This window comes from Mus caroli, chromosome 10 (assembly GCF_900094665.2).
Source record: "Mus caroli chromosome 10, CAROLI_EIJ_v1.1, whole genome shotgun sequence".
NCBI classification, from domain to species: Eukaryota; Metazoa; Chordata; class Mammalia; order Rodentia; family Muridae; genus Mus; species Mus caroli.
In genome coordinates this window covers 96,533,536-96,546,128 of record NC_034579.1, presented here as the reverse complement: position 1 = coordinate 96,546,128, position 12,593 = coordinate 96,533,536, and the positions used below count along the sequence as shown (strand labels likewise).

The following is a 12,593-nucleotide window of genomic DNA, read 5'->3' as shown; positions in this document are numbered from 1 at the left end:
GTCAACTCTGAGCCACATGAGCTTCAATGACAATTAGCCTGGCAAGGTAAACCTACTAGTGAAATAGTAGGGAGAAACCAGCGATATCCTGATTAGATTTAAGACATATAGTTAATATACAATGACAATTTATGCCTGATACTATTAACTGTGTCTGAAACACCATGGCTAATTACTCTCCATGTAGGAAAGCCTAAACCTATTATTCTGCTAAAGGACCTCCTAAGTTCTTATCTTTATACTGATATGTTAGTACATGTTTCACCTAATTAAAGAAGCCTCTTTTTGATTTTATTTTTGGTAAGTATAAAATTATATCCCTACTATTTTCCTCAATTTAGCACAGCCCATATTATCCCCCTTTATTATATTATCCATATCCCCCTTACTCTCTCTCTAGTTTATGACCTCTTTTCTGTAATTATTACTTTTGTGGCACAGAAGCACACACACACACACATACACAATCACAACACAAACACACACATACATATATACACACAACTCTATAAATCAGAGAACCTTTTACTGTGGAAGGTTGTGATTAATTTAGAGAACCACAGTTGGTCAACAAACAGAAAATATAAGACTGTATATTTCTCAGCTCTAAAAACACACAAGCACTCCTCACCCAATCTGCAGCATGACATACAAGTTTCAGAGGCAACTGCTCCATACTCACTCCACTGGGCCAGCTCACCTGTGTCTCTGCCATCAGGATCAGCTCTACTGTGCTGCCCAGGCAAGGTGCAGGACCCAGTCTTCCCAGTACTACTGCAGGTGAGGGGCAGGGCCAGTTCTCTGACTCTCATGACACCATGGTCAGCTCTCCCACCTGTGTCAGGTAGTGAAGGGGGAAGTGGAGGAAGACATCTCTCTTTTTTCCATGTCACCCTCAGGAGATGATTGACAGTGCCAGTTCTTTCATGTGCATATCCTAATTCGGGCTCACCTGCAACTCCTGCAATATGTGGGGCCATTTTTCCTGGGTATTGCAGCTGAAAAGATGTGGGGCCAGCTCTCTTGTTTTCACCTTCTTAGGACCAGCTCTCCCATTGATGTCCACTTGAGGGGTAGGGCCAGTTCTTCACAGCCTTCGGACATTGACATGTCTCTAGATGTCAGTACAGACTAGAGATATCTTCCTGGTTTTGGAGGGTAACAGTCCCCTGCAGCTGCAGCACCAGGGATATAGACATGACCACTGGTGGCAGTACAGGCCAGGACCTAACCTAAGTGGCATTACTACTCACATCCGACTGTTCTTCACTACCTTGAATCTCCACATCTGCCTCTCTTCATTGTCCCCACATCGTTTTTCTTTCTCATCCATTTATCCTCCACTTACTTGATTCTCTTAGTGATGCTCAGTGGTCTCTTGAGTGTCCAGGGTCATCTCAGGAGTGGATTGTGCATTATGGCACTGGGCAGGAGTAATCTTGGACATTAATGCCTCTCCCTAAGGCCTGCATGACAGTAGACTTGTGGTTGTCACTGGATAGCTTTCTAATTGATACCCATGATGCTGGACTGGTGGTCATCTCAGGCTTACTTATTTTTGGAGGAATGCTAGGCTACTAATCATTCAGATGTTCACAGGTCAGAACACTGAGTGTAGACATAGCCTCTCTCCTCTCTGACAACTACTGATGCAGTTGTGACACAACAGACACACTTGCAATGTCTTAGTCATTCTCTAGAGAGTGTTAAAGCACACAGGAAAATATACATAGGTTATATGTAAATATTACAGCTTTTCTTATAATGGGACATTTGTGAAACCGAGGTTTTTGGAAATAAGGTTGGTCATAGGGTTCTCATGGAATTAACCCCTTTACAAATACCTATGAAAGACTTCAGTTTCTTACTTATGAATCAAATTTCTTGTCATGTCCCAAACATATTTTTGTTTTGCTTTACACTCCTTTTATTCTTTTATATTTCTAATTGTTGAGAATGAGGGAGAGAGGTGGTGGTGGGGGAGCAGTTGCTAGCAGAGATTTTAAACTAGATTTAATTTGAGTACTTTAAAAAACTTAATTTGTTTTACCAATATATTCTAAAACAAATAATATGTACCAAATAAAGTCATCAGTAAATTGAGCAAAGTTATTTTTTTAAAACTTGGAATGAATTAGCCCTTAAAACTTAGGGCCTGGAGATACACTTAGCTGTTTAGTCCATGACCACATTCATTGAAATGCTGCCTTGACACTGTTACTGTGCATGGGAATCAGAATGGAGAATTATTAAATGAAGTAAACACAGATTGTGGGTGATGGAGTTGTCTATTTGGCTGAAGATAAACAGAAGCTAGGGAGTGCAGTTTATGGTAAATATTATCTCAGTCTATGAAAACAACTGAATAGCATTCTATGGAAGAAAAGTAAAGAAAATCCAACAAGACACTAGTGCAAAGGTTTAGGGAAGAAATGGCCATTGGAAAAGAATTGGAAGGTTGAATGAAAGTACAGAAAGGCAAGTTACAGTTGTGTAACACGAGTGATCTGAATAATGACATGGACCTTAGAAGTGGGTGTTGGTGAGGCCACTCAAGAAACTAAAATAAACACAGTAGAGGCAGGACAAAGCTTGATGTACAACTAGATAACACGGCAGGGGGCAAGGCAATGCTAACCCAATTTTTGCAGTATACCTTGAGAATTTGACTTCCTGTATTCCAAAACCAAAAGGCATTATAAGATTTTAAGCAAAAAAAAATTTGAAATAATCAGTTTTCTATCAAGTTATTTGGGGGGAACATGTGGTGAGGACTAAGTAAGTTGATGCTATCAGTTACAAGTTTATGGCAGATGGAGATGTTACTGTAGAACTCACAGAGAGAAGGGGCATGGGGATGAGGCAGGTCTGTTCACCTTGCCTGTATCTACTGAAGAAAACTGCAGTATGTCAGTCATAGTGCATGCATGGTGTAAGGTCATCACTTGGCATAGTATACACTTATCACTATGGAGAGTGGTTGTTTTATATGTCATTATTACCTACAAATTTTTCTATAACATTACTTCTCAGTAAGCGATGCTCCATTTAGTGATGCCCTTTATGGTGATAAATAATCTTTCCTGTCCATGACTGGGTATTTGTCTTTGCTTCAGATTTTGAACATTTACAGCACTATAACAAAAACAAAACAAAGCAAAACAAACAAACAAAAAAAAACCCAAACAAACCTTAAAACCAGGAACTTACAAAGCAAAGATATTTATTCAAATCAAACCGTTGGAAATTGAAAGTTTGATGTGTCCTCACCTGTTCAGCTTCCCCTGAGACACTTCTGACAGATGGTAGCATGGTCTAGTGGGAGGTGTGTGAAGATAAGAACTTACAGAGACTGAGGGCATCCAAAGTGGGAAATGGCCAATTCTCCTTTTTTGTAACAACCAACTCCTGGAGAATTAATCAATTCTGAAAGAAAAGCATAAATCCTTCCATATGTTCTCCTCAACAACTCAGTGACATCCAGCTTCCTACTATGTCCCTCCTTAATGGTTCCACCACAAGGAACTTTGTGATACTTGGGACCTGACCCTCACAGGGCGATTCCATGGGCGACAGTACTTACAATACAGTATAAAGATTCTATGTGGGAATCTTTTCACGGAGGCAATTCTTTCCCAAAACGTGTGGTCATAGGTGATGACAACCACATCTCCTGCAGTCATCCTCCCTTTAACATTTCTACATAATTTCAAGCCTGACATTTGTACTGTGAAGTGTCTTTCCATACTCCACACCTAATTTATTCATTGTATTACATCGTTGTTAAAGCGATCATTAATCATTCATTTACTTTTTCTTACAATATTAAGTCATTCTTCATTTTTAAGCCTCATATCTTAAATCTAAGCACTGCCCTTCATATCCCTTTGTTTTGAAATAGCCCATTTTCATTCTAAAATTTACAATCTGTCTTGCAAAAGCTATTATCCACAGTTCTACTGCTATGTTCTTCTAAACCATAATTCTTGTTTTATTATCTCCATGTTCCTTTCTTTGTTTCCTTTGAGCCAGGGTATCGCTATGTAACCCACTATAACTTTGTATAATCTTCCTGCCTCAGCCTTTCATGTGCTAGGATCAAATGCCAACCTACCTGCTGTACTAAACCAGAATCTTGCCTGCCGCCGCTCTCAGTGAAAATTGCTTTCCGCCCAGGCATTCCCTCTAGTTAAAATCCCAAGTCTTTAGGAGGTGATGCCCTTGCTTTCCTGTTTTGAAAACTACCTTTCCATTTTGACTTTATAACATTCTTCCTCATCCCCAAAATAGATGCTGAGACTATCAAACTTCAACATTTCTCCAAATATTAATAAACTTATACATATATAATTTATATAGGCTATAACAACATATACATATATAAATTAAGTTCGTGTCTTCATTCTTTCATACCATTGTTTTCTTATTCTTTTTAAAGATTTATTTATTATATGTAAGTACACTGTAGCTGTCTTCAAACACACCCGAAGAGGGCGTCAGATCTCGTTACAGATGGTTGTGAGGCACCATGTGGTTGCTGGGATTTGAACTCCGGACCTTTGGAAGAGCAGTCCGGTACTCTTACCCACTGAGCCATCTCACCAGCCCGTTTTCTTATTTTTTATTAGATATTTTCTTCATTTACATTTCAAATGCTATCCCATAAGTCCCCTATACCCTCCCCCACAACTCCCCTACCCACCCACTCCCACTTCTTGGCCCTGGTTTTCCCCTGTACTGAGGCATATAAAGTTTGCAAGACCAAGGGGACTCTTCCCAATGATGGCCATCTAGGCCATCTTCTGCTACATATGCAGCTAGAGACATGAGCTCTCGGGGGGTACTTGTTAGTTCATATTGTTGTTCCTCCTATATGGTTACAGACCCCTTCAGCTCCTTGGGTACTTTTTCTAGCTCCTCTATTGGGGGCATGCCATTGCTTTTATCTGCAATGCCCTTCTCAACTTTGCACTGTCAATTGTACTTACTCTTCATGATTCAAATGCGTATCATTTTATCTCTCAGTCATTCCTAATTCTCGCAGGCCCCACTCTTGTTTCCCCACCACCCTGTGACTACATGTTATTATCTGTCTCGTCCAGCTGGTTAGTCTTTTCAAAGTCGGGGGTTAAATGTAGGTCACGTGGCATTTCCTCCATCCCTTAGAAATCCACTAACCAGTACTGGATTCATCTATACTAAAGAACTGCTTGGTGGATTAAACTGCATTTCTGAATTAAAAAAAAAAAAAAAAAAAAAAAAAAGGTTCCTTAGAAGCACTCCTCCTGTCAATTGCTATTCCTCAGACTCAGATGCTTGCCTGTTCCAGCTCAAGCTTCTACATTCAGTGTTCACATTCAAGCTGTCCATTGTGCTGCCTCACCACCCTGAGATCTATTTAGCAAACTTCTTAATTCATTCAATGATATCCTCGTGGAGGCTCACCAACTGTGAGGGTGTTGACCTTAAAACTTTAGTACAGATATCATTCCTGCGTCTTCAAGATTTCATCAGTTTTAGGGTTTCATAAAATTCCAAATTATCAGAAAGAATAAAATTAAGCATATAATCATATGCAGCTAGAGTGTAGTAGAAGATGGCCTAGTCAGCCATCATTGGGAAGAGAGGCCCCTTGGTCTTGCAAACTTTAAATGCCCAGAACAGGGGAATGCCAGGGCCAAGAACTGGGAGTGGGTGGGTAGGGGAGCAGGGTGGGGGGAGGGTATAGGGGACTTATGGGATAGCATTTGAAATGTAAATGAAGAAAATATCTGATTAAAAAATTTTTTAAAAGAAAGAAAAACAAAATAAACAAAAAACAAACAAAAAAATACCCCCACATTTTAAAATCATTTATATAATAAATATGAGCTCTGTGTTGTATATTTAATAAAATTTATCAACCCCCCCCCAAAAAAAAAGCCTATAGTCATTATGAGTCCCATCTGTCAGAAAAAGCTAAATGATTAATGTATTCCTATAGAGATCTTACATTAGCTTTGGGAAAAATTTAAGATCCTATGTTTTTTCTTAAAGCTTCACTCTCATCTACAAGATATATCAACCTCATGATTTTATTTTAAGTGGTAAAATAATATAACAGTACCTAACAGTTCAAAAGTTGGGCTGTGAACTCAGACCTCTTAGATTTAAATCTCACCTCTGTTCTTTAGGATTTCTGTGTCTGCTAGTTTTAAAATAGGTAAACTTTAGAGAAGTAATGCATAATTCAGAGCTTAGAAAATGAATACACATATACTGGAACCGCATTTAACTCTTGCCAATTTCAAAACCAGTAGCCACTTGCAACAAAATTATATTTACATTTAATTCTATTAGAGTAACTGGGTACATTTTGATACATTTCATATTGAATATAGTTTGCATAGGTAGGTGGTTGTGTGGCGAGACATTTATTATTCTGCATAGTGAATTATTTTTGAAAGTAAAGGAATTTTCCAGGGTTTGGCAAGTGTGTAAATTGCTGAATCCAGTCAGTGATCCGTTCTTCTTAAATTTTTACCTGGATTAATTTAATAAGGTGCCTTAATCCAGATTTTTCAAGGTGATGTCAATCAGTCAATCAATCAGCCACACCTCTGGCATTAACCTGCTGCCCCAGTCTATATGCTGTCCCTGGCTATTTCTTCTCCTTGCCCTATACAAGGTCCTGAACTTAGGTAGCCCACTGAAGCATGAACTAAAGAACAATCTGATATCTCTAAACATTCCAGTAATAAATCTAATTACAAAAATTAACTTAGTTTTTATCCTTCACTTAGCGATTAAATTTGTTGATTCAGATATTGATATATGTTTTATAAAGACAAAATTTGCATTGCCATTTTATTCAAGCGCAGAGAAAACTTAACACTTCTAGAATTCCTCAGTACATAGAGTGAATTAATTTTCTTTCATTCTTATGATTCTAGAATTTAACATTTTAAAACATTTTAAAAATATTTATTAGTATGAAAAATAATCACTGAGAATTGCCTGAGAATATGTGCTGTGTTTCTTATCGCTGTGACTATAAACTTTGTATGAGAATATTTCTCTTTAATGGAAAAGATTAGGTGAAATACTCCAAGGAAATATATTAAATGGATTTCTATTGTAAGTTACAATTAAACTTAATTTTAAGAAATTTTACAAAACACATCTATATTTAATATTTGGATAGAATTTTTATCATAGCCCAAATGCTAAATCAAAGTTTCAAGAAACTTGAAACACTATGAATAAATAAACGTCAAGCTTATATCCAAATGGAGTTTTATTTGTGGTGGTGTGCAAAATGGAATTCCCCAGCTCAGATTGTGCCATTCTTGCTCAGTCTTCACAGATACACATTTGCTCATATTACTATCTGACAAAATACATTTATTTCTTAGTATGTAATGTTAAATTAGTATTTACTCATTTTCCTATGATACAGTTCTTCAAGTATAAGAATAGTTCTTATAATATGTTATAAATACAATATTAGTTGCGGTTTGCTGGCAGTTAATATATTTGAAATACTTTAATGTATAAAATACTTTAAATTAATATTTATGACTATTTTAGTAAGAATCACTGGTCCTAATATATCCTCAAACGGCTTTATTGACCTCATCTTTTGTAATGCTTCTTTAAAAAAAAAAGACACTTGTTTTAAAAAGCAATAATAGCCATGTTTAAAAAATTCATGTAATCATCTTGAAATTTAAAAGTCCCCACAGCAAGCATGGCATCACGCACCTGACTTACTCATCTCACTGATAAGAAGTAAACTTGGAGACTAAAAAGAGTGACTGGCTTGACTGGTATAGCACATGGAGAATAGACTCTTTATAGGTTTTCATTGACTATTAACTGAAATTGTGTGTGCCAAGATTTAGGTTAGTTGAAACCCCCTACAAACTGAGCTTATGGAAACAGAACCTGATCCTTCTGACATTGTGTCTTTTAAATACATCACAAGAATGTATCCCCTCCTCCCTGAACATGTAAGATCGGTATCTTGAGATGCAATGAAATCTTTCTTTTCTTTCTTTCTCTTTTTTTAAATTTATAGTAAAGGAGAAAAATCTTTCTTAGAATTCAAAATCCAATAGCTAATGTGAGCACACACAATCAAGCCCCGTACACTGAAATATTTTCTCATTTTTAAGGGAATTAATGGCTCTCCACCAGCCCTTTAACATGTAAAATGAGTAAGTTACTTGTGTCCAGTACATCCAAAAAAGAGCCAGGATAAAATAAACATAAGGGGTTGGATATCTTGGAAAAAATCTGTCATGGGTTTGGGTTAATCATCTCCAGAAGAAATTCAACTTGATGCCTGAAACGTAAGACTTCTTGGAGAAAGCAGAAAGGCCCGAGGCAGTGTTGATCTGAGAGTGCTCTCCATGGGTCAGATCTGCTCTGCTGGTAGAGTGCAAACCCAGTTCACAACCACGGCCTCTGAAAAGCTGTAAAAGACTTCAGGGGCCTTCGAGTGCACACACTTCAGCTACGGTTACAGAGCTTTAGTGGCCTGGTTTCTTATTATAAAATAAAACTTAAAAATAAAATCTGTACTTAATTTTCCAACCTTCTGTCTGTCAGTGGTAGGGCTGCTGGCCTCCACTTTTGCGGAGCAAAGCATCGCGGCTGATTTTTAATTTCAGGCAGGCTAGGTGGATGGATTTGTGGATACGTCACACCTTTGTTTCATGAGGTCTTCAGGTTCGTAAGTCCTGCCCCGTAGGCGTGTCGATGTTTAGAAATGAGTGGGTTCAGTCAACACTTTGGGTTGGTTGCCTTCCTTCCCTGCCTGTATAGGCTTAAAATATTTTTTAAAGCGATGAGATTTCATTGTATCAAAACCCTGAGACATTTGGTTACTGGTTCAAAAAAAAAATGATTTTTATTTATCAATAGTGATTTTGAACTTAAGGGAAATTGTCTAGTACGGAGTAATTCTTTTTAAATATTTATTCTCCATTCCCCCCCCCAACTTCATTCTATCTCCCCTTTTTCATCATCAGAAAAAAACATTCCTTGAAATAGTATCAAGCAGATATAAAAACAGAAGAGAAGTTACCGTGTGTATGCCCTTAACCATGCATGCGCAGGAAAAGTCATCCTGCTTGATTATACTGTACTTTTCACTCAGCACAGAGTTTGAAAACCACTGAGAAGAAATACAGCATAAAGAGATAATTTTATTTCCTTTTGTATTTTTTCACCGCAATTTTATTGCTCAAGTCTACCAAAAGAGTTCATCTTAGTATTGTTAATTAAAATACCCACGCCAGCTCCAGAGGCCGTTTGTTTTGTACACCTATGAGGCTTTTGCTGACAGTCTTATATTCTGCTAATACTACATTTTTCTTAATTTTGCAGTAATTGTATAGGTGTAGGCTGCCTAGATCTGGGAAAGAATTTCCAACCTTTTCCGTGTAGAAGTCAATCACTTGAATGAATAGGGTCCACTGAGGACTATTTGAAATGCTGAAGCATTTCAAATCCTTTTTCATTTGACCACTGGGTGACCTGATAACTATTTCCTGTCCCTCTATAAGGTTGTGACCCAGGTCTAAGAGTGCGAAACCCAGATAATTTTAGAAACAAATCAAACACCATAGAATTAGAGAAGGGAGTTTCACCAAATTCTTTCTTTCAAAAAAACAAAGAAATTACTTCTCAAATACAAGGGTATAAAAATAAAGTGTGCTACCTCTATATACGGACTGTATTTAAAATTGTTGGGGCACTGGTCCTCTTGTTCCTGAGGATTTAAAATTCAACAGGTATTTCTAAAATATGAATGAAAGTCAAATTTCTTATTTCCCTTCTATTAAAGTAATTCAGAGTATAAAATTTAAAATGCCCTTTACATGATAATAGTGCTATTATAATTACTCATCATTATACTCACAAATAAGTTATATTAAAATAAGCTAATTTTATATAGATATAGACACATGCATATGTGTAGTTTTATTCCTCTGATAGCATTAGTACCTATGGAAAGACAGAAGGTGAAAAAAGAGAGAAACTTGTCGCTGCCCCACAGCAGGCAGGAATGTATCTAATCACCTTCCGAGTTGTTAAAATACCTTAGACAATTGAATTAAGGGAAGGAAGACTTTTACAAGTGCATTTTGCTGATCTGAAAATGTAATTGACCATGGTTTGCTTTGATAATTTTTTTTTTGCTTTTCCATAACTTGGATGTGAAATATAATGTTATGAAATGTTAATTGTTTTAATGAGGTCAAGAAGTGTTTCCTTAAAATAACAGTTTTATGTTTAACATAGGGTTGATATTTTTCCTCCTTGTATAGATAATGAAGTCATAGATCAAAAATATAATAGAACTAAATTCCTTAAAGTATGATTTTGAAAAATGCACATATTGAAAGATATCACTGAAATTGACATATACAATAAGCTGTGTAAACTGAAATGTACACTTTTGACAATGATCACATACTTACCAGACAACAAATTCTCAATTCCTCCCTCTGGCACATTCTAAAGAATGCTTTAAAATTAGACAACTACTCACTATAAAGATGACTAATGTGTTCTCGACTGTAACATGGCACATTATACCCAATATTCATAGTTTGGTAATACACTAACTGAAAAGTTATGAAAAAATAAAGAATTTCCCTCAGTTCAGTTGACTGCTGCTTTCACAATCTGAAATTATGATTTAAGATATCATAATTTGGTTTGTGGTGAGCTTCATTTGGAACTATTGTGGGGAACTGTGTGCATCTATTTTCTGCTTAAAGTGTAAATTTAAAGACATCCAAAATCATGATAGAAATCATTATGAAATATAACCATTCATCAAGTGACTTGATCAGTTTTTAAACAAATGAAATACCCTAGACTATAATCTTTCTCAAGCATTCCTTGTGGAAACTACATATAAAAATAAGAATCCATATTCAAAATAATAAACATAACTTTAGACATTAAAACTATATACATAATGAAAACTTTAGCACATGTGGGTACTTTAAATATTGCTATCAACTTAAAAGATATTGTTTAGTGGTTCAAAAAATAATAGGAATAATTCATAAATTGAATTTTTAGGAAATTATAAGCATATATTATGCAACATAAGTCTCATATAAAATTGAAGAAAAGTATATTCTGCTTATATCTTTGTTATTTAACTTATACAATATTTCAACAACTTTACACATATCTTTTCTACATACTAAATAATACTTATAAATTTTATAGATTTTTTTAAATTTTTAAAATTTTAGTTGCTTATTAGTAAAACACACCATACGATACATGAATTTTGAACTTTTTATTATTTTAAGTATAATGTAATTAAGTATAATACACTAAAATGTTGGGTTTAAATCCTGTATATTCTGTTACTGTGACAGAATTTTAAAAATACATTTCAGAACAAATAACCTTGACACAATTAAGTGACAGAAAGAGACATTGAAATTAAATGTTTTGTTTGGTTATGGGAGTTCAGGTTAGACAACAGAAATTTTTGATGCATCTACCTGATCAAAACAAAGTTCCAGTTGTAAAATTAAAAAAAAAAAAAACTGTGAGGGATTAAGACAAGAAAGTAAGTCTTAAATACCAGGAAAAGAACTCAGATGTAACCTGTAGATGACCTGGACCTGTTTGTTCAGATGACTATTCTAAAACTATACAGGGGATATTCCCGTTTAACACAATTACTCGCTGCAAGCCTTGACCTCAGTGACTGTCATGAGCCAGTCTGAATTGGCCCATTCTGTGATATGGTGACATTGCTTCTGTTGCCTCGATTGTGACCTCTGATTGCACGGTACCCTTGAGAGTTCCCCATAACAAGCGTAACTCCTAGTTTTTAGCCAGGAAGGCTGCTCAGGCTGCCTCGATTTGTGTAAATTACATGTGCTACCTCTCCTGCCATGGTATACCAGTGTTATTCCCCATACATCTGTTGGAGAACTTTCATAGCAACATTCAATATTAATGAATTATATAGTGATTGCTTTTTCTAATAAGTGTTTTTATTCTTTCTTAGAGAATATTCATTTGCTAGCCAAAAGGTTTGCTGGCTTTAGAATATTTAAAATTTTATATTTTTAAAAAAACAATTTCTTACCTTTGTTGTTGTTGTTGTTGTTGTTTGACTCAGAGAAATCTGCCTTTACATTCCATTGCCTAGTCCCTTAATCAGATCACGTCGAGGTAATAAAGTTGGTGCCAATGGACAGGATGGCATCACTTCATGAAAATGGTTAGTAAAAACAAATACAGAGCTGGCCTTCATCCTCATCACTATCATCATGGTAAAATCACTACATCTTCAGACTCTATTTTACCCCCCAAATCAAGTTTACTATTTAGAATTTTGTTAGACTGAAATGAAATGAACACGTCGCAAACCTGGTACAACTTTCTACAATAAGTTTGTTTTCTTTTTTTGAGACTTTCATACTTGAGACCATCTTTTACATCACTTGTATTCTTCCTTTTCCCCTCCATCTTCTCTTGTGTTCTTCCACTCCTCAAATCCTTGACCCTTCCTCTTTAATTATTACACACACACACACACACACACACTCACACATACACACACA

At 36.0% G+C, this 12,593-nt stretch overlaps 1 non-coding gene across 1 annotated transcript; it reads right to left on the bottom strand.

Annotated features, from left to right (window-relative positions):
- Positions 1–1,565: 1,565 nt before the first annotated feature.
- LOC115032221 lies at positions 1,566–1,694 on the bottom strand. Its single transcript, XR_003837876.1, has one exon. It is a non-coding gene; the product is annotated as a small nucleolar RNA SNORA17 (small nucleolar RNA).
- Positions 1,695–12,593: the final 10,899 nt, after the last annotated feature.